Source organism: Lotus japonicus, chromosome 1, assembly GCF_012489685.1.
Source record: "Lotus japonicus ecotype B-129 chromosome 1, LjGifu_v1.2".
In the NCBI taxonomy this organism is placed as follows: Eukaryota; Viridiplantae; Streptophyta; class Magnoliopsida; order Fabales; family Fabaceae; genus Lotus; species Lotus japonicus.
The window spans coordinates 97,777,761-97,799,679 of record NC_080041.1 but is presented as its reverse complement, the minus strand read 5'-3'; positions in this window follow the sequence as shown (position 1 = coordinate 97,799,679).

Genomic DNA, 21,919 nt, shown 5'->3' with positions numbered 1-21,919 from the left:
GAGGACCAGGTTTGAATACCGTTAGATATAAGCATCTAAAAGTATTTTTTAGATGGATAGTTAAGATTGGAAAAATGATAAAATGGTAAAAATGTAATATTCTTTCTCTTATTAATTAAAAATAAAATAAAGATACATAATTTCTAATTTTATCTTTTATCAAATCTCAGATTTCAAACACCAGTGAATCACATATTAGAAAAATATCACTTTTTTATCTTCATCGCTTCTTCATCTTTTTCACACGCAAAATTGCAAGAATCGTCAAACCCAGATTTCAAGCATAGTGGATATGCTCCAAACCAAAGTGGTCTCTATCAAATCTCAAATCTGTGACTCTGTCATACTCAAACACCCAAGGTTCACCAGCCTCATTGTCGCGATCATCCAGGAGTTGAACACCGATGCGCACTCAAATTGACATCGACATTCATCTCACCGTCATTCAGGACTCATTTTCCTCCTCCTCCGATGATGAATCGGCCAACAACGAGTACCTAGCGGATTTATGCACGACAAGCATGGGCATGGAGAAACTCTTTTGGTTTTTGAAGATCCGAAGAACATAGAACATGAGCATGGAAGTGAAGATCTGAAGAAACCCTTTGGAGAACAAAGTATAGAGAACATGAGCACGACGAGCATGAGCATGGAGAAAATGTAAATCAAAGAAACCTTAATCCTAAATTGTGAGATTCAAAGCCTCCAGGTTAGGCTGTGATTCGAAGATACTGGGTTGTGATTTGAAGATTTAGGTTGCAATTTGAAGCTTTTGGGTAGTTATTGAGATGCAATAAAGTAACACAAGAAACGGGGGGTTTGAATTGTGTTCTTGAAAATTACTTTTTAAAACTTTGTTTTATGAAAAGAATATTAGTTCTTAGGCAAAACGTTTAAGAGTGACTTTTCACAAACTGTTTAGTGCAGCGGAAGTAAAACAGTAAACAGAACAGAACGATCAGCACACAGAGATTTATACTGGTTCACCCTAAACGATTGGGCTACGTCCAGTACTTGGCCACCACCAAGATTTTCACTAGCAAGTATCAAGGACTTCTCCAATACAAGTATTAGCCAGGACTTCTCCAAGTATTCTGCAGGACTCCTCCTATAAGTATTGTACAAGACTTCTCCTAAATCTTACAAAGATTTATTACACTCTACAAGGTTTCTCTTCTTTCAAGAGTGAGGGTAGAGACTTTATAGCACTGGAACTCTATGTGTTTGGATTCAGATTTGACTATTGAGATCACTTCAGAGTTACTACAAAAGTGAGAAGAGAATAAAAGATATGACTCTTTTAAGGTACGAGGTTCCTCTCTTTCACTTGGCAGAATTTATGGCTTGTGTTTGACACTTGAGAATTGCTGCTTTAGCTTTGAATGCTGTTGAGAAGTTTGAAATGAATGCTTGAATGCTTGGATTCTCAGAGTTAATTCTCTCTTCTTCAGATCTTCAAGAGTGGCTTAAATACTCGCTTGCTAGTGTTGTAGCCGTTGTGAGATTATTTCCAACCGTTGAGATAGCCGTTGTAAGGTGAGATCAGACCGTTGATTCAAAGGCTTGGTTGGTGGCTTCATTAAATGTTACTTCTGAAGCAAGTCTATCCTTTAGCTCAAAAGGTGATGTTTGTCAGCTAGTAGGTGGTGATAGACTTTGGGCTACTTTTCAGATAAGAGACAATTTGACAATTTGATGTTGACGGCTTGTCCTTTTTCCTCGTTGGTCAGCGTGCCTTTTGCTAAAGCAAGCTTGTCTTCATCTGATTCAACTTGAACGAGATTCAAACTATTGTCATTAGATATGAATGTGGGACAATTGCTTGAAATCAAATTGATTCTTTGACGCTCAAAATATTGCTTGGCAAATCTGACTAGTGATATGTCATTAAACGGTCAGATGGTACGATAGTCACAAAATCCTTCTTGGTAAGTGATAGAATGTTGTAGCCTATTTCATATGGCAATGTTCTCCTGAAATAAAAGATATTGTTAGTGAATAAATTTTAAATAAGCCTTCTATTTATAAAATTGTTATGATCAAAATAAGATTTTAAAAAAGTTATGATGCGTTTGAACTTAACAATCTCCCCATTTTTGATAATGACAATTTTTATAGAAATAGATAATTGAGATGATAAACTCCCCCTGAGTTTGATAAGATTTTCAAAAAAAAAAATATTTTGAGCTTGAGAGTTTGAAAGAGAATTAAAATTCTAAGTGTACTCCCCCTAAGATTGATAGTGCTTTACGTTTGATAGCACTTGGCACCTAATTAAAATTCTTCATCCTAACTCTTTCTCTTTTATCCCCCTTTGGCATTATTAAAAAGAAACATGCATTGAGAAATGAGCTAGTATTCATAAGAGAATTAGAGTATGATAAATAGAAGTTGCAAGAAATTAAAGTGCAAATTGTTCAGAAATTTAAACAACATAGGACGATAAGGAGAGAAATTGGTCATTAGCCAAAACGATTCAGGAGCAGGTCAATCTTGGAAGCCAGATCATGGAAGAGGTTGTTCATCTGATTCTTGTGATCTTCGAAGTCGCTCCGGCGAACAAATTGAGCCTCCAGAGGTTGCTCCAAGTTCCCCTGTTCATGCCCTTTATCATTGTCAGCATCAGAGAGAGTGAGATCGTCTTCAGCACTTGCATTGTTCAGCGGAGCTGAACATTCACCTTCATCATGAAGCTTGCCTTTCCCTTTGATAATGTGAAGTTTTTCTGGAATGTTCCTTGGCAGCAGGACATAGACCCAGTTTCCCAAGGCAATGATTAAAGCAGTGACTCTGTTCAGGAGAGAGTAGGACATTGTACCAACATATCCTTCAGTGGCACAAACTTGCCATTCATTCCAGTCCGGTACCTTGCTGGCCTCCAAGTGAAACTTGTAGCCAACTTCTGAAGGTTTCTTCCATGAAAAGGACACGGAACGGTTTGGTGATTTTTCAATCTTCTTGATCAAATTTTCTTGAAAAGCCTTGGAGATAAGCGACTATTCCTGTTAGAGTTCCGTCCTACATATTGCTCCCAGCAACATTGTTAATATAATAAAACTATACAAAATTTAATTAAAATAATAACAATTAGTTGCAAATAATATCTGATCCATCATATATTTGAAGTTTGTCTTCCAGCACCAAGTTAACTCATGTTTCATAACAGAGATAACTTTGACTCTTTGAGTGAACATTCACTTCAAGAATGCCAAGCTTCTTTTCAGATTTATATAACAGAAAAACAAACTACCTGTTAATGTAGTAAGATTGAAGTTTGAACTCGTTGGTTTCAGATGTATATCTGGATAAAACACTCAGACGATATATCCCCATGGCGGTTTGAAGTTTGATTTTGTTAATGTTGAAAGTTGAAACAGTATCAACTTTGGAATATTGTAAAGTGATTTTCTAACTTGGAAAGTGACCACTCTTTCATCAAACAGATATCCTATCTTAGTGAATATTACACTTCATATTTGCAATAATGTGAATCCAAGATTTGAGGATCATACAAGTCATAACTATATATATATGAATGTGTGGGTCGTTAAAAAGCTCTTTTGCCCATTAATATATATCTCATGTTCAATCAAGCTATGTCCGGATACTTACAACATTTACAATGGTTTTTAACCTTTAACACCACTTTTCCTCTTCCCAACACTCCACATCATTTTCTCTCTCCAATTCAACACTCATTATGGTTTTTCATACAACACCCTACCCCACCATTTTTTTATTTCATATTTTTATTTAATTTTTTATTTTTGTTTTTATGATTACATAAAATTACAATTATCGATTTAAATTAAATTAAAACAATAAACACTTAACAATTTAATTTTTTTTTAAAAAATATAGACAATAATTTATTTTATTTTCTTAACTTAAAATGCAAGACAACAAATTAAGCACGCAATAATTTATTTTTTCAAAACAAAGGCTAATAGAAAGATAATAATATTAAGATAGTGAAAAACTTGGTTTTTTTTTTTCGGTGTCCAAATCAAACGAACCAAGTCTCTATTTATAAAGGAAAAGAAATCATGAATTTTGGTTAATCAAAATTTTCCAAAATAATTTTTTTTGCAATGAAATAATTGAGTTCAAAAGATTAAGATGAGAAAAATCTAGACAGTCAATCGCATGATGCCAAGTGTCCCTCCATTTTCAGGTTCAACATGTTGAACTCCCTCAACACATCTCTCCTCCACATCATTTTCAACAAAACTCAACAAACCACTACACTATCTCAACAAAACTCAACCCCTCTCAACACCCTCATTGTAAATGGTCTTAGTATCGATCTAGATAGATGTCAGTATTTAGTTCGAGATAAAAAGTTAATAATTTTTTTTAAAATTAAAATGGAAGTTTCGTTAAAAATAGGTGGAAAGCATATGGGGTAGTCGTCCCCATGAGGAAAATTTTCCTTATTGAAACACTATATTTGCCCCTAAAAAGTTTCTTCCAATTATTTATAGTTTTTGCATGATGTGTTTAATTTTTAGGGAATTGTTATTCAGACCCCCGATAACTATTTGGACCCCTGAAAAAGTGAAAAAATACAAAAATACCTTTAATGAAAAAAATATAAAAAAATTCTCACCCCCATCCTCACATTCCCTCTCCTTACCTCTTTCCTCTTTCTTCCACCGACCACCTCCACCCACCACTACCACCGCCCCCACCGCCGCCGCCACAACCATCACCGCTGCTACCACCACCACCACCACCACAACCTCAATCTTCTGTCGTTTTTGAAAACTTCCAACTATAGGGAGTTGTTTCTGTTGTTTTTAAATTTTTTCTGCAAATAAGCGCACTTTAGAGGTGCGTTACGCACACTTTTAAAGTGCGTCACTAACGCACTTTAAACGTGCGAAGTGAACGCACTTTTAAAGAGCGAATTGCTGCAAATTTGTACAGAACTAATATCAGATGATTTTTAAAAATTATGAGACTCCATAGTAAATCAAGATAGAATATTTGGAGATTTATGGTGGAATAAAAAAATTGAAATTCAAAATAAAATACCAGATAAAGGAATTTGACTAAATTACACAAATCTTAGGACCTTCAAAGAAGGTGCTAAGGTATGATCGTTTGATTTTTCTCTTCAACTTTGCAGTTGGTCGCATGAGCATCCGACACAAAAAACTGTCCACTTTTCCAAACCGCACCCTTCCTGATTGTGAAGCGACTACTAGAAGGTGTAGGATTTTGGAGATTCTGACTGCATATTTGAGTTCAGAATGGTCCTATTACTTTAACCAAGATGTTTCACTCTCAAATTCCTTCTAAAAATCAAACAGGAAAAAAAAAGAAATATGTGCGTTCTGCTCGCACTGTGAAAGTTCAATCAAAACGCACTTACAAAGTGCGTGATGGACACACTTTGAAAGTCAGAGACGGACGTACTTTGAAAGTGCGAGCGAAAAAGTTTAGAAAGGGCTTTTTCGGATTTTACGAATTTAACAGGGTTCAAATAGCTATCGAAGGGGTCTGAATAACAATTCCCTAATTTTTAACCCTTAACCATTTTTCCTGATTGTTTCTCTTTATTCGTGTCACATTCAATTCAATTGATATCCGATTAGACACTCAATTATTTTATGAAAAATTATGCATGCATGAAACCATTCACCGCTAATCATTGTCTTACAATCATCCACATTGCCAATATTATTGTAGACAATTTCACCATGATCCTCTATTCACCCTGAATGGGGCCTCCTTCGTGGAGCCCCTTCCAATAAAACCCTGAAGATGTGCTTTTTAGACTTCAAACCCATCTCTGCTATATGTCACCCTTATCCTCTTTAGGTGAATGTATGAAAGATTTGAGTGTGGAAGTGGAAAGATTTTTTAAGAAAATAATAGTTGAGCCTCAATATATGTGAATGGATGTATAAGTCTCCTAAAATTAATAGACAAGGACTCAATGTGAATAGATGAGAAAAGGTGAACCTCCGAATGAGTAGCAAGCCTTTTTTTTTTTTTTTCTCGTTAATTGAAAGTGAAGAAGGACCCGCTTTTGAATTCACATCACAAACTATATAATTGAAACCAGGGCCCATATTATCTATCAGCTAATAATTCCTTGTGAAAATTTCTCTATCGTTCCTTTTCTTTGTGTAATTTATCTTAATTAAACTCATGCATGCGCCTATGTACAATCAACCAATTATTTTAAAATTTTAAATTATTGAGTAAAGATACATAATAATCTTAGATATTGTATTTTCATCACCACGATTTATAGCTCTTAATCTATAAGACAATTATAGCACAAGTTTTATCATGGGCACAATCAGTCCTTATGTGGACATTGGACAATATTCACATACATATTTTATGGTTTTTTTTTCATTAGAAAGATAAATTACACCCATCATGATTGATCCTCTCCCAACTCATATGTCACTTACCTCTTATCACTTGAGCTATTATTCGGATTATTCAACTTTTTTTTTTGTGAGAATAATAAAATAATAATACAAAAACTTTAAATAAAAACTTAAAATGTTAGATGAGGACTAACGAATGATTTTATGAAGGATTATAAAACGCATGAACAAATAGATGTTAATCCTACATTAACTAGGAATTAGCTAGCATGGAAATATCTGCTCCCCTAATTTCCTAGTTAATTGGTATATATTTCCATTGCTAATTTCCTACACCCTCCGGTCACATATATAAGCAAAAAACACTTTTTAGGTTCATTCATTTAATGAATGTATCTAGTCATTAAAACCGACGAAATGCTATTGAATTTAGGAGGACTATAATGAGGCGGACGACAGACCCACTCACAATCGACTAAAAGGAAAGTCGCCCGGAGATATTGGTTCAAATCCAATTCGTGAGAAGAGTCAAAGCGAGATAGGCCTATATGCTGGAGGCTCTATCATACATCAATTATAAGTTCAAGACGGACATCCCCATAAAGTCGTTCCCTTCCCAACTATAGCTGAACTTGTCCGAAGGAATTTTTTTCTCTTCTTGCCGGGAAATACATTAGTTACCAAGTTCAGTTACCATAAGCGGAAGTGCAACCCTTATATCGGAGATATATAGGATAGAATGTCAGTTTAAAATCCATTTAGGTAGATAGTATGTCTTGAGAATGTCAAGTTAAGGCTATCGCGAAGTAAACACAGAATTTGTCTCAGCCTTGACTATGGAATCAGATCAACTAGATACATTCATTAAATGAATGAACCTAAAAAGTGTTTTTTGCTTATATATGTGACCGGAGGGTGTAACTAATTATAGTTACTTTGTAGTTAAATAGTGGTGTTTTCGTATTTCATGTATAAAGTAAACAAAACTTGATTTAATATTATACTTCTCGCACACAAACATTCACATTAGGATCACAATAATGATTTCTCAAATCCCCATATATACTTGAGTTATTGATGAGAAGATCAATAGTGTACTCAAGAAAATGAAAGGCTATCCGAAATAGGGGAATGGCTGTTGGCGGTTTTAGTTTTGCCAGCTTGTATTAAGGACAATATCTTATGGGCCTGTTTCTTACCATATGGTATATCATCTGCTCCTGCTTCATTTTTAGTCTTCAAGTCGTCTCCTAATCCTAAATAGTTGAAGTGCCTTTCACATGTACCCACCTTCCATTTCACACATGATGGTGGGACGTTCCATAAATTTCCCCACATCTTGAAGCATTATATTAAGACAATGATGGCAACATTTGGAGGTATTAGATTGGATTAGATAACTACATTTTAGAAATTATTACAACCCCACTCTATGTCCAAATTTTCTTTGAGAAAAATGTCAAAGTTGTGGCATGAAACGATCTTGACTAGATTGTCTTATGTACAACTAGAATGCTTTACCCATTAATTATGACTACCCTTTTAGATGTTCCATTGATTATTCTAAGAAATAATTAAACGCAAAAAGTTTCTTCTTAACCGTCAACTAACTAGGTGACATTGAATGGGAAGGAAAAAATTTCATATGTTGATTTCATCTCCACTTCAAAGATATATGAATTAGGAGTTGTAAAATGGGCGAGCGCACACAACTGATGACAATTCTTAAACTATATTTGAAAAATGTGTTCGATGAAGCATTCTATCACATTATACATTAAACTAAAAAGCTGAACCACATAAAAAAAGAATTAAGTATATGCATGAAATGTCTTAAAATTATAAATTTTTATATTTAATATTGTAATTATATGCATGAAATGTCTTAAAATTAATAGTAATTAAGTTTATAATATAAAAAATTCATTGATAACTACATTAACCTATAAGGTATTGATGTCTTAAAGTTAATAGTAATTAAGTTTATGATAAAAAAATTCATTGATAACTACATTAATCTATAAGGTATTGATCTAGTGTTAAGCAAGTTCCGTAAGACTAACCATAAATTCGAATTCTGAGAAAAACATTTTTTATGAAAGACATGCAACTGTTTCGTAAATTATAAAGTTTAAATTAAAATTAACTCATATAAGATAGATATAGTTCATGTACGTACATTAAAAAAAATTATAAACCGTTGAAGTTAAATTCTATCAATTGTAAATTCTAAAACATAAACCACATTTTGATGTATTTTTGTAAGTTATAAAATTTATTGGTTACTGCTTAGTGCTTTGATGATGATATGGATCAGTATTGACTGTGAGAATACCAAGTTAACGATGAAAATCTATATACCATTCAAATTACTTTTCAAGATATTAAATTAAAGCATAAAAGATTCACCTGGTCTGGTATATATGGGCTGATGAATGTATTTAGTAATTGGGCTGACCAAACTATGTATTAAATGGACCGGGTAACCCATGATCCAACCGGATCAAAACCCAAGCTATAAATAAAAGAGGACTGCCCAAGCGGCAGAGACCTATCATTTCACGCAATTTTGTTAGTTTTCATTTACTTCGCTTGCTCTCAGTTTGTTAGCCCAAGTTGAAGGTTTCATACCGGAACATTGGCGCCCACCGTGGGGCCGAAGGATACTTTCCTAGGCTTCGATTTTCACCGCGATGGTGACTCGATCCGGGGCGAACGGAGAGAGGAATCATGTTCAACAAAATGATGTTCCTCCCGATGCTCTTCAGCGGATCATGGACGATCTCAATGAACTTCGTCAACATAATCAACAGTTACAAAATCAACTTACTGATCTCAATCAGACTCAGGGTTTACGAGAGGGCGATCAAAGAATGGCTGAGACGGTGGTGGACTTTCAACCTTTCACAGAAGAAATAGCGAACATCGCCGTCCCAGACAATTTGAAGACGTTAAAGCTTGATTCTTACTATGGCGATTCAGATCCAAAGGACCATTTACTGTATTTTAACCGAAAATGGTCATTGTAGGTGCATCAGACGCGTTAAAGTGCAAAATGTTACCATCAACTTTCAAGAAGTCGGCGATGATTTGGTTCACGACTCTACTGTCAAGGTCAATTGTCAATTTCACGGAATTATCTACAAAATTCTTGTCTCAGTTTTCTACCAGTCGTGCACAAAAAGTAACTCCGGCGACATTATTCAATGTTCGTCAAGGGCCAAATGAGACTTTGCAGTCTTACATGGGGCGTTTCAATCAATTATCTGTTCATTTGAAGGATAAAATGCCGGAAATTTGTATTGCAGCTTTTGAATTGGGCTTGAAGCCGGGTGGTTTGAACAGTAATTTAAGTAGAAAACATGTGGAGACAATGGCGCATTTACGCGAAAGGGTACAAGGATACATCAGGGAGGAGCAGAGCGATCAGATCAAGAACAACCGCCCGAATGCAGCGGTTACAGGGCAGAAGCAGCAGTTTGAGGCGAAGAAGGGAGCGGTTGCAGATCAATATTCGAAGGGATGGACCGAACGTGGCAACGCAGGGTATAACAATCGCAACCGTTATGATGGTCGTTTTGATAACCGTTCTAATTTCAAAAATCGTGCTCAGCCGTATGGGATGCGTGGGCCAGGACATTCAATGACGTGGACCCGTAATCAAAATGATCGTACAGTGCCGTTGGCGGTTAATTTGACTGAAGCTTTACATGCGTGTTTGGAGGCGAATGTTATTCGTTTTCCGTGGCAGCCAAAGCCGTCAACGGGTTATGTGGATAAGAAGAAGTGGTGTGAATATCATAGGATCTCGGGACATAATACTGATGATTGTTTTACTTTGAAGAAGGAGATCGATAAATTGATAAAGGTTGGGTGTATGAAACAGCTTGAAGGGCGAAGCAATTCAGATGAAGCAGGAACTTCAACGAGGCGAACCGAAGACGGAAAAGAGATTGAGAGTGAAGGACAAAACAGACAATCCGAAGGGAAAGCGAAGGGGCGGATTCATTATATTTTTGGTGGATTTCGCGGTGGAGGAATGACTAACTCAGCTCGTAAGAGGTACGTCCATTCTATTAATGCTGTTTATTCTAACGATTGGGGAAGTTGGGCCACCAATCAACCCGATATAACTTTTACTGTGCGAGATTTTGAGGGAGTCCAATCTCATGAAGACGATCCAATTGTTGTAATGCTGAGAATTGCTGATTATGAAATTGAGAGGGTACTTCTGGATCAAGGAAGTTCGGCGGATTTGATTTATGGTGACGCTTTTGAAAAGTTGGGGCTAAATGAATCTGATTTGTTGCCTTATGATGGTTCTTTGGTGGGTTTTTCTGGAGAAAAAGTATTTGTTCGAGGGTATGTAGAACTGAAGACTGTCTTTGGAGAAGGGAAAAATGCGGAGACATTTTCTATTAAGTTTTTGGTAGTAAAATGTACTTCTCCGTACAATGTACTCATTGGGAGGCCATCACTAAACAGATTGAGAGCGATCATCTCTACAAGACACTTAACAGCGAAGTATCCATTGAGCAAAGGAGGTGTTGGAGTTTTAAAGGCTGATCAAATGGTTGCTCGAAAGTGTTATTCAGAAAGTTTCAAGCAGTATGGGCACATGGGAAAGAAGGCAGTGAAAGAGGGGCATCGTGTATATGAGGTGAATGTAGATCAGGCAGACATTAGTTTGGATCCTCGTGATGGATTCATTGAGCACAAGATGACATCAGAGGAGGAAACTAAGGCGATCCAGATTGGTGAGCGAAATTTGAAAGTGGGTGTCAATTTAACTACAAGTCAAGAGAACAGGTTAGTAAAGTTGTTATCTGAGAATATGAATTTATTTGCATGGAGTGCAAAGGATCTACCAGGAATCGATCCGGAGTTTATATGTCATAAATTGGCTTTAAATCCCGGGGCGAAACCTATTGTTCAGTTCAAAAGAAAGATGGGCGAAGAAAAGGCAGAGGCAGTAAAGGTGGAAACTAACAAATTACTGGAAACTGGATTCATCAGGGAGGTTAAGTATCCGACATGGTTGGCTAATGTTGTAATGGTGAAGAAGGCTAATGGGAAGTGGCGAATGTGCACAGATTACACAGATTTGAATAAGCATTGTCCTAAGGATTCTTATCCTTTACCGAATATTGATAAGCTTGTAGATAGGGCGTCTGGATTCGGAATGCTTAGCCTCATGGATGCATATTCAGGATATCATCAAATAAGAATGTATCAGCCCGACGAGGAGAAGACGGCTTTTATGACAAATCAGGCGAACTATTGCTATCAGACTATGCCTTTTGGGCTGAAGAATGCGGGAGCAACGTACCAAAGGCTGATGGATAAGGTGTTTGACAAGCAGGTGGGGAGAAACATGGAGATTTATGTAGACGACATGGTGGTCAAGTAAGAGGAAATGATGGCACACTGTTCCGATCTCGAAGAGGCGTTTGGCGAGCTAAGAAAGCATAACATGAGACTTAATCCAAAAAAGTGTTCGTTTGGAATTCAAAGTGGAAAGTTTTTGGGTTTCATGATCACAAGGAGAGGAATTGATGCGAACCTGATAAGTGTAAGGCGATACTTGATATGCAGAGTCCAACCTCAGTTAAAGATGTGCAGAAATTAACAGGAAGGATAGCAGCTTTATCGAGGTTTCTTCCGTGTTCTGGGGAAAAATCAGCACCATTCTTTCAATGCTTAAGGAAGAACAAAACTTTGCAGTGGTCTGAAGAATGTGAAAGGGCGTTCAAAAGTTTGAAGGATCATTTGTCCAGGCCACCAATTTTAGCCAAACCAATTTCAGGTATTTCATTATCAATGTTTATTTCCATATCTGATAATGCAGTTAGTTCAGTCTTGTTGCAAGAGAATAAAGATGATATGAGGATCATATATTTTGTGAGTCATGCTCTTCAAGGAGCCGAAGTTAGATACCAGAAAATTGAAAAGGCTGCATTAGCTTTAATTATATCCGCCAGGAAATTAAGACCTTATTTTCAAGGCTTTCCAATTGTGGTAAAAACTGATTTGCCACTTCGCCAAGTTTTACAAAAGCCTGATCTGGCTGGAAGAATGATTTCCTGGGCTGTTGAGTTGTCAGAATTTGAAATCACTTTTGACAGGAAAGGTCTGGTTAAAGCACAGGTACTGGTGGATTTTGTCAATGAAATGTCTTCCAGTGAGAAAACTATGGAAGTTGGCGAATGGAGTTTGTCTGTAGATGGTTCATCTAATGTCAAGGGAAGTGGAGCCGGAATAATCCTAGAAGGACCAGGAGGTGTGACAGTTGAGTAGTCACTCAAGTTTGACTTCAAAGCAAGCAATAATCAGGCAGAGTATGAAGCTATAATTGCAGGTTTGAAGTTGGCGATCGAGATGGGGGTCAAGAGCATAATGATTAAAATAGATTCTCAAATAGTTTCCAGGCAAATTCAGGGTGAATATCAGGCGAGGGACGCACAGCTGGCTAAGTATTTACTGAAAGCTCAAGGATTGATAAAGCAGATAGGCACAGTGCAGGTCAATTATGTTCCGAGGGAGGAAAATACAAGGGCGAATATTCTGTCAAAGTTAGCAAGGACCAAGAAGCTGGGAAACAATAAGTTAGTCATCCAGGAGGTCTTAAGCAGTCCAGGTATTGAAGAGGATGAGACAATGATGGTTTTGACTATAACAGATTCAGATTGGATGGGGCGTATCAAAAAGTGCTTAGTGGCGGAAGGTTCTGATGTGCTGACATTTTCTAAGGATCAAGTTCGCGAGGCAAGTCGTTACACGTTGTTGGGCGAACAATTGTACAGAAGAGGGATTGGAGTACCTTTATTGAAATGTGTCTCTAAAGATGAGGCGGAGAGAATTATGTTTGAAGTTCATGAAGGTGTGTGTGCAAGTCATGTGGGGGGCAGATCTTTGGCGGCGAAAGTGCTCAGAGCAGGATTCTATTGGCCAACTTTACGAGGGGACTGTATGGAATATGTGAAGAAGTGTGATAAATGTCAAGTCTATGCAGATTTACATAGGGCGCCACCTGAAACTCTTAGTTCAATGAGTTCATCGTGGCCATTTGCAATGTGGGGAGTTGATATTCTGGGACCGTTCACTCCAGCAGGTTCTCAGATCAGATTTATTTTGGTTGCGGTAGACTAGTTCACTAAGTGGATTGAGGCGGAATCAATGGCGAAAATAACAGCAGCAAAAGTTAGAAAGTTTTATTGGAGAAAATTGGTTTGCAGGTTTGGCGTACCAGCAACTATCGTCTCAGACAATGGAACACAGTTTACTAGCAGAAGTGTGAAGAATTTTTGTGCAGAATTGGGAATTGAAATGCGCTTCGCCTCAGTTGAACACCCTCAGACAAATGGTCAAGTAGAGTCAGCGAATAAAGTCATTCTCAATGGAATTAGGAAGCGTCTAGGCGAAGCTAAAGGATTGTGGGCTGAAGAGTTGATCACAGTAATTTGGGCATACAATACTACTCCTCAATCAACTACTGGCGAATCACCTTTTAAGTTGACTTACGGGGTAGATGCTATGATCCCAGCAGAATTGCAAGATGTAACTTTCAGGGTGGCGACTTATAATGGAGAGCAGAACGACATGAATAGATTGGTTGATCTCAATTTAGCTGAGGAAACGCAAGCAGAAGTTCGCTTGAGGCAAGCAATGGTAAAACAGAGGTCGAAAAGACGATACAATTCCAGAGTGGTTTCGAGGCAAATGAAAGTTGGTGATTTGGTGCTGCGTAGAAAGGCAAAGGGACCTGATGATTCGAAGTTATCACCTAATTGGGAAGGACCTTACAGGATTCTTCGAGAGCTTGGTCAAGGGGCGTATCATTTGGAGGAATTATCTGGGCGAAGGGTCCCAAGGGCTTGGACTGCACAGCATCTTCGTTACTATTACAGTTGAAGTGCAGGGTGGTTGTCCAGTTTGTCTTGTGTTGTACAGTTTGGTTCAGTTTATGTTTGTCTAAGACTATGTTTCGTTGTTTCAGTTTGTGTATCCTGAAGTCTGTGTTTGTTGGTTGTACCGTTTAAGACTATGTTTGTTGTGTAAGACTAAATTTGATGCACTCTTTTCTCTACCCCAGGCGGGAGAGTTTTTAACGAGGCATCAACTATTAATGAATAACAGGTATGCACTCTTTTCTCTACCCCAGGCGGGAGAGTTTTTAACGAGGCATAACCTTTTTAAAATGATCAAGGGCGCATCAATTTACTTATTTCTTTTACCCATAGCGGAAACTTATCAACTAAGGTCTATCAATTGGGCGACGTTAGACAATTGAGAAAAGAGTAAGTCTCTTAAAATAAGAGCATTTGACCACGAATTCATAAGCACAGTCTTAAATTGGATTTAAGCTTGTCCAAACTAAGCACAAGTCTCCACGCGAGCATACTAATGAAGTCAAATATTTTGACTTTGATTTCCATGAGTAACTATGTCAAAACTGAAAAATTTGACTAACTTATGTACACAAAAGCCTTATGATTCCAAAGTAGTTGATTAAGTTTAAATTTTACAGCATTTAAAGAGATTCACTCAAGAGTATTTTACTATGTACGGTAAAATGTGAGAGTAACGTATTCAACTAAATGACGAAGGCGGATCCATTTTGGTGAAAGGTTAGTAAATGTTATTCATGTTAAGTTATATTTTGAAGTCATATGATAACTTGAATAACTAAGTAAAGTTATGCTTATATTTTCAAGTTATATATGATAACCTGGATGACTAAGTAAAGGTATGCTCAGTTATAGAATTAGTTATTGTGATAGTTGTTTCGGTGAGTAAGGGATAATGTTATTATAGAAGTTATGACAATTTCAGATTTTAGGCGAAGTAATTTTGATATGTGGGTTTTAGGCGAAACAATTAGATTGTAGGCACTCATGTGAATACTGAAGAAAAATTCATAATGATAAAGGAAATTTGTTACATAAGGCAAGGAACATTAAGTAATTTAAAGCAAAAGAGGCTAACGAACTAAGAAAATGGGCTAACGAACTAAGAGCCTAGATCATTCAGATAGTTTCGCCACCTCCTTCCTTGTTGTTGGCATTTCCTTCCTCATCTTCTTTGTTTCCTTCTTCCTCTTTTTCTTCTTCTTCATCAACTCTTTCCTCATCCGCGTTATCCGGGCTGATCAATTTTCCATCAACAATGCGAGCATAAGGGTTTGTTCCCGCCAAGTTGATCGCCAGGTCAGGATTAAGGAAAGTGACTTGAGTAATTGCTTTAGAAAAGCCAGCCTCAAACTGATCCAGAATAGAAATTTTCAAATCAGCGATTTCGGTTTTCATCTAGGAATTTTCTTCAAGCACTTGATTGTGCACAGTAGTCAATTGAGCGCAGTCAGCCTTAATTTTTTCATTTTCCTCATTCAATGCTTGGATGGAAGCATTGTTTTCGTCAGAGGTTTTCTTCATTTTCTCTAACTCTAAAGCCAAATCCGCGGCTTTCTTTTCATTAGCTTTGTTCGACTTGTCCAGTAACTTGAGTGTAGCCTTCATTTTTCCAATTTCTTTTTCCTTCTCTTCAACAAGCTTGGCTGAAGCAAGACCATCGAATCCGGCGGATTCAAGGTCGATCATCTTGGAGATAGCAGCAATCTCCAAGCCCTTTGTCATCATGGCTTGACAAGCTTCCTTCAAACCTAATTTCCTCATCTTATCACGGTCCGCCTCGAACACCAGATTTGTTTCCACCAGGGAGTTGAAATCAATCTTGGAGTCCCAAATTGAAGTTACATCATCTGAGGATAATTCCTCAAACTCTTTCCGCAAGTTTTTCCAGCAAACTGGTGGGGTGCTTGATGAACAACCTTTGTTCGCCAAAGCAGATTCGCCTTTGCTCATGAACTTTTCTAGCGAGGTTTGGTTCGAGGCTTTGCTTTTGACAGAGGCAGGATCTTCATTCTTCTTTTTCTTCTTTGCGGGGCGGCTCGACTCAGTACCGGAGTGGCTGGTGGCATGTTCGTCCGCAGATTTCGCGGGCAGCCTGTTGTTCGCGGCGGAATCGAAGGATGTCTTCTTCAGTTAGGCGGGCCATTGTTCCTGCAAAAAAATGAACAAGAGTTAGAACTTGGGAAAGTTTTCTTATACAATTTAAGGAAGGGGCGAAATAAGTTAAGATGCCTTACCAACGTATTTATCAACTGCATTCTTAGAGATAGCAACCATAAAATCTTTAAGGTTTAAGCCTAGGCCAGATAGAAGTTTGCAATCTACTAATTCCTCTGGGGTAAGAGCATCATCGGGAATTTTGATGACGCTCTCGTATTGGTTCGTCCAATAGAAAGGAAATTTTGGGCTTCCATCGACAAAGTAAAATATGTCTTTGCAAGCATCAGATTCGCGAAGTTTGAAGAATTTGCCTTTGAAGTGTTTGTAATGGCTTTTGTACAGGGTGAACAATCCTAAACCCCTAGCGGTGGCGAGTGAGACATATTCGCCTCTCACATTTCGTCCACATGTTTCAAAGAAGTAAAAAAAATTGTTGCTGGTGGGTATAATGTGTAAGGTTTGACACAGGACTTCAAAAGCTTTTAAGTAAGCCCAGGCGTTGCCATGGAGCTGAGTGGGGGCAACGTTCAAAAGGGTTAATACAGAGCAGGTGAAGTCAGAGAATGGCAAGTCGTATTTTAGATCCGAGAATAAACTTTCGAATAAATAGGTGAAGTTTCGCCCTTGACCATCTGTTTTCCCAAAACAACATGGTTCATCAGGGGCGCAGGGAATTATGTCCAGGTGGGCATCTAGGCCATCTTTCCTAAAATTATATTTGGTGACTAAATCAATGACATCCTTTGGGGTACAAATTTTAGAAAGTTGTTTTTTGATTTTGCTGGAAACCCATAGAGAATCAGCGGAAGGTGGAGTGGTGGAGGCAGAAGCTTCTTTACGAGTACGTTTGGTAGCCATTTTTAAAGGTTCCTGAAAGGAAAAGTTTCAAAATATGAGATGAAGAGGGAAGTCAGGTTTGAATTTCTGGGTAGAAATGTGGAACATTGAATTTCTGGGTGGAAATGTAGCACATTGTTGTTAGGTTTCTGGGTTTAGTAGGATAAGATGTTCATAAGAGGCTAAAAGTTCAAGTTCAAATGCAAAATTGAAAACGCAGACATTAGAGAAGGAAAGAGGGTGAAGTTTACCTGTGAAAGATGGAAAGCTTGGACGATTTCTGGGAATGTTGATGATGAGTGCAGAGAGAAGCGTTGAATGTTGAGCAAACTCGGTAGGAAAACAGAAGGGTTGTACTGGTGTGAGTGATCAAAGGGAATGATGTGAGTAAGAAATGTGAAAGAGAGGGTGTGAAGAAAAGGGGAAAGTTTGGGACTTTATATAGAGGGGTAAGGAAAGGTGAAAGGGTGAGATGAAAAGGTAAATTAATTACCAGATGAGTGGACGCGTGCTTACATAGGGATATTCAAGGGTCAGGTGTGATGTTCATATTAGAAGGACACGTCGATCAAGGATTTGAATTTAAACGGACGTGATTCACTGTAAAAGTCAAGTGGAAAGGACATTTTAGTCCGGCAGTCATGACGCTTCAGGAGTCATTGGAACGACACAACCTTTTGTGTTTGAATTTATTTTATGTGCTTTTAATGGTATTTATTTTTCATGATGGTAATTATGTCAGTGGGATTTGAAGACGCGGTAATGTTGCGGCTCAAGTTCCAAAATATTTGTGGATATCTGTTGATGTAATTGTAGCAGGTAAAGCAATGATGATTCTTGCTACAGTGAGGGCGTAGCAGGTAATAGGCTCAGAGATTTGACAGATTAGGTTCAACACGCAAGAAAAGGAGAAGAGGAAAGAGCTGGTCTGACGTGGTTATTATTATTTACTTTTATTTAAATGAACATATGTTATGATTTATACACCCATTTTAATTACATCATGAGGGCTCTAGTGGTTGAGGGCTTATTAAAGACACATTCGCCTTATACTAAGCCTTAGTGTCTTGAGGGCTTGTGGTCTGGTATGGGCTGATCAATGTATTTAGTAATTGGGCTCACCAAACTATGTATTAAATGGGCCGGGTAACCCATGATCCAACCGGATCAAAACCCAAGCTATAAATAAAAGAGGACCGCCCAAGCGGCAGAGACCTATCATTTCACGCAATTTTGTTAGTTTTCATTTACTTCGCTTGCTCTCAGTTTGTTAGCCCAAGTTGAAGGTTTCATACCGGAACATCACCATTTAAAAGTTTGACAACAATTTCAGTGGCGCTCATTTCTTCGTTTTGATTTGAGGCCATTCAATCTCAATGGTCCCGAACCTTTTCAATTTGCTCAAGATCTCCCACTGTCCGCTAGCCATGAGTACTCAGTATAGTTCAAGTTGGCCCAAGTATGAGGCGGATGAATTAAGAAATACCATAAAAAAAATTCAATCAAATAGTGACACATAATATATATAGAGTTTAATGAATATGCACTGACAGTGTAAAATAGTTTTACACAGACATCCAATTGAATTCCGCCAAATCAGAAAATATCTTATTCTTTTAATTAAAATTAAAGTCAAATATAATTATCTCTCCTATGTGGCATGCTTTGATTGGATGACTGTGTAAAACTATTTTACACTGTCAGTGCATATCCATTAAACTCATATATATATATTTTCTAACATTAAATTCCCCCATTTTTGTTTGTTGAAGGTGCTAAATACTGGCTGGCAAGGATTAGTGCTGCGGGAAGGCTTAAAATTCAGTATTTTTCATTCACAAAATTAGATTTAAGTTGACATTAATTTATTTTATATTTACAAAATGAAAAAAAAATGATCGTGCATAAGAAATTTTTAACTATTTTTAATATATAGGAATTGATTTTCCTCAGGAACCTCTTTTTTTTCTTTTGTGAACCTTCACTGTCTTTTTCAAAATAAATGTTCATACTCGCATCTCTCTCTCTCTCTCTCTCTCCTATGATCCTAATATTTAGTTTTTGGTATATATGGGGCTTTGTATCTTATATTGAATTGGGTTTTCCTCTTCTGAAGCCTGCGTACTGTCCTTTTTGTGCAATAAACCGTTTAGGCCTATAACTAGCTAGTGGCTGGTTTACTTCTACAGTTACTTGGCCCAAAGAAACTTCTTCTGCAATGAACCGTTTAGGCCTATCATCGTATAATGTTCTCATGGAATGATAAATTGTTGAACATAAATTTTGAACATCAAAAAATAAAAGAAAGTAAGGAATCATTTATTATAATTATTAGTTATCATATAGTGATCCCAATTATTCTCACAGAATGATTAAATTAAAAAACATAATTATTCCCGAAAAATGATTATCTTTCGTAAGTGAAAAGTTCTTGTACAGACAAAAAATTAAAAGAAATGTGCGAATGAACATCAGTACTAATTTAATTTTAAAAAAATTATTTATTTTTAAACAGATAATTAGTGTGGTTAACTATTCATTAAAGAACTTTACAAAAAAAAAAAACTATTCATTAAAGAAATTTTACTTTATTGAATAAATCTAATCATCTTTAACACATTTTAAAATCTAATGAATCTTCTTTACAACGTTATTAGGCCTAAACGGTTTGCTAAACCCATTGCAGTTGGGAACAAGCCCAAAAGACCAGCTTTTCTTCTTCTCCTCATGCCCATGGTCCTTCATCATCACCATTGTTGGGTCTCTCATGCTTCAAAAGGCTTAAAGATGGTACCTTTGATGAATTTCTACGGTCCTTAAAAGCATGAGAAGATCTCAAGGAGAAGGCTGAAGAGCATAGAACGAATATAGCAAAATGAAGATATATGACTTCTCCTCTTTCTACCTTACTCTCATGGGGATGCTAGGTCTATGGTTTCTTGCTTCGAACATATGTTTTTCCTTGTACCCAAAAAGATGGAGGGTAGGAAGATGGAGGTGGGGTTGTGACTCGCCACAGTCTAAGTGAAAAGTGGGGGAAGGGGGGAGCGAGAGGGAGATGACAGTGAGCTAGAGAGAGTGAGAGCACTATAAGAGATATGTCTACTAGTGACCATCCCTTAGTGACGATTATTTATTTTGTCACTAAACATATGTTATTTGTGACCTTTTTATGTCGTCACTAATAGTGTTCATAATAGTGACTAAATTAAAAATCGTCACTAATATTATTCGTAATAGTGACCTCATTAAAAAGCGTCACTAATACTATTTGTAGTATTGAAGAAATTATATATCATCACTAAAATGATGAGATTTGTTGGATGTTTAGAATTGATAAAATTGCCAAACACAACCCTAAAAATGGAGAAGATGAAGAGTTTTTTCTTTTAATTTTGTAGTGTGTTTAACTCTTAGATGTGTTTAATTTAGTGTTATCTTCAATTAGATTAGTAGATTGGATTTATTATTTTAGAAATTTGGGTTCAATGTAGTGTTAAGTTAATTTTAATGAAATGGAATTGTAAAAAGTAAAGCAAAGGAAATTATAAGGCAGCCTCATTTTTAACATGTGTTATTTGACTTATTTCCATATCACTCTAATAAGGTTATTTGACAAGATCACGAGACCACCACCTTCGACAAGAACCAAAAAAGGGGTATTTCTCAAATATTAGATATTTAATCCAAACTTTATTCAAGCGAGTGATAAAATTCAAATTTCGTCTAATACAACATTTAGATTCTCTCATGTGTTAATCCCCCATGACCATGTTATGTGTAAGACCTGAACTTTTAATTCCTTTTTAAATTAAATCTAATAGTCAATATTATTTCTCGCTCAATTTTAATTTTCTCTCTCTATATATCCATTAAGGGCTCAAATTTCATTAAAATAGAATTAATGCTCAAATCTTCACATGACATAATCATGTGAGAATTAACACATGAGGGATCCAAATCCGTCTAATATACAATGAAAAAAAAGCTTAATTAACTCAACTTAATTGAGTACAGTATAAACAATTTTATTTCTCAATCCATAAAGTAATTTGCTTTGTTTGTTAAGGTCTTTATAATGGATTTCATCATTTAAATGAATATATCTATAACAGTATCCAAGTCAAACTTATAAAAAAAAGTAAGAGAAATTCTCATAAAAGATAGTAAGTGGATAAATTCTTACATTCTAGTTTTGTCTTGGCACTTTCCTTTCTTAGAAATTCTCTCAACTAAATTGCGTCGCTTTTATCCCACAATCCATTTCAGTCCTAAAATGTCGCATGATTCGTCGTCAAAACATGTTCAAACCTTAAAGCCACCGAATATTCCGTTTATATCTCATATCTGTCCGAAGATCCCTTTCTCGTAATGACAACAAAATTCCGAGGGCACTTCGGTAATTCCAACCCACCAAAACACCTGGTTTTGTGTCTGAAACTAGGAGATCTCAGCCGTCCAATCTCCACCAATGACTATTCAACAGCCAGGATCTCACGTTTGACTGAGGTACAAACTTTGAAGGTGGAATGATTGGAATTGATGGAAGTTTGACCATTGAAAATTATGAGCTTCATTAATTAATTATTAAAAAAATAAAAAAATTTAAAATACCCACCTGGGTGGTTCCTGAATTTTAGAGAGGAAAAAGTGGGTTCATAAGAT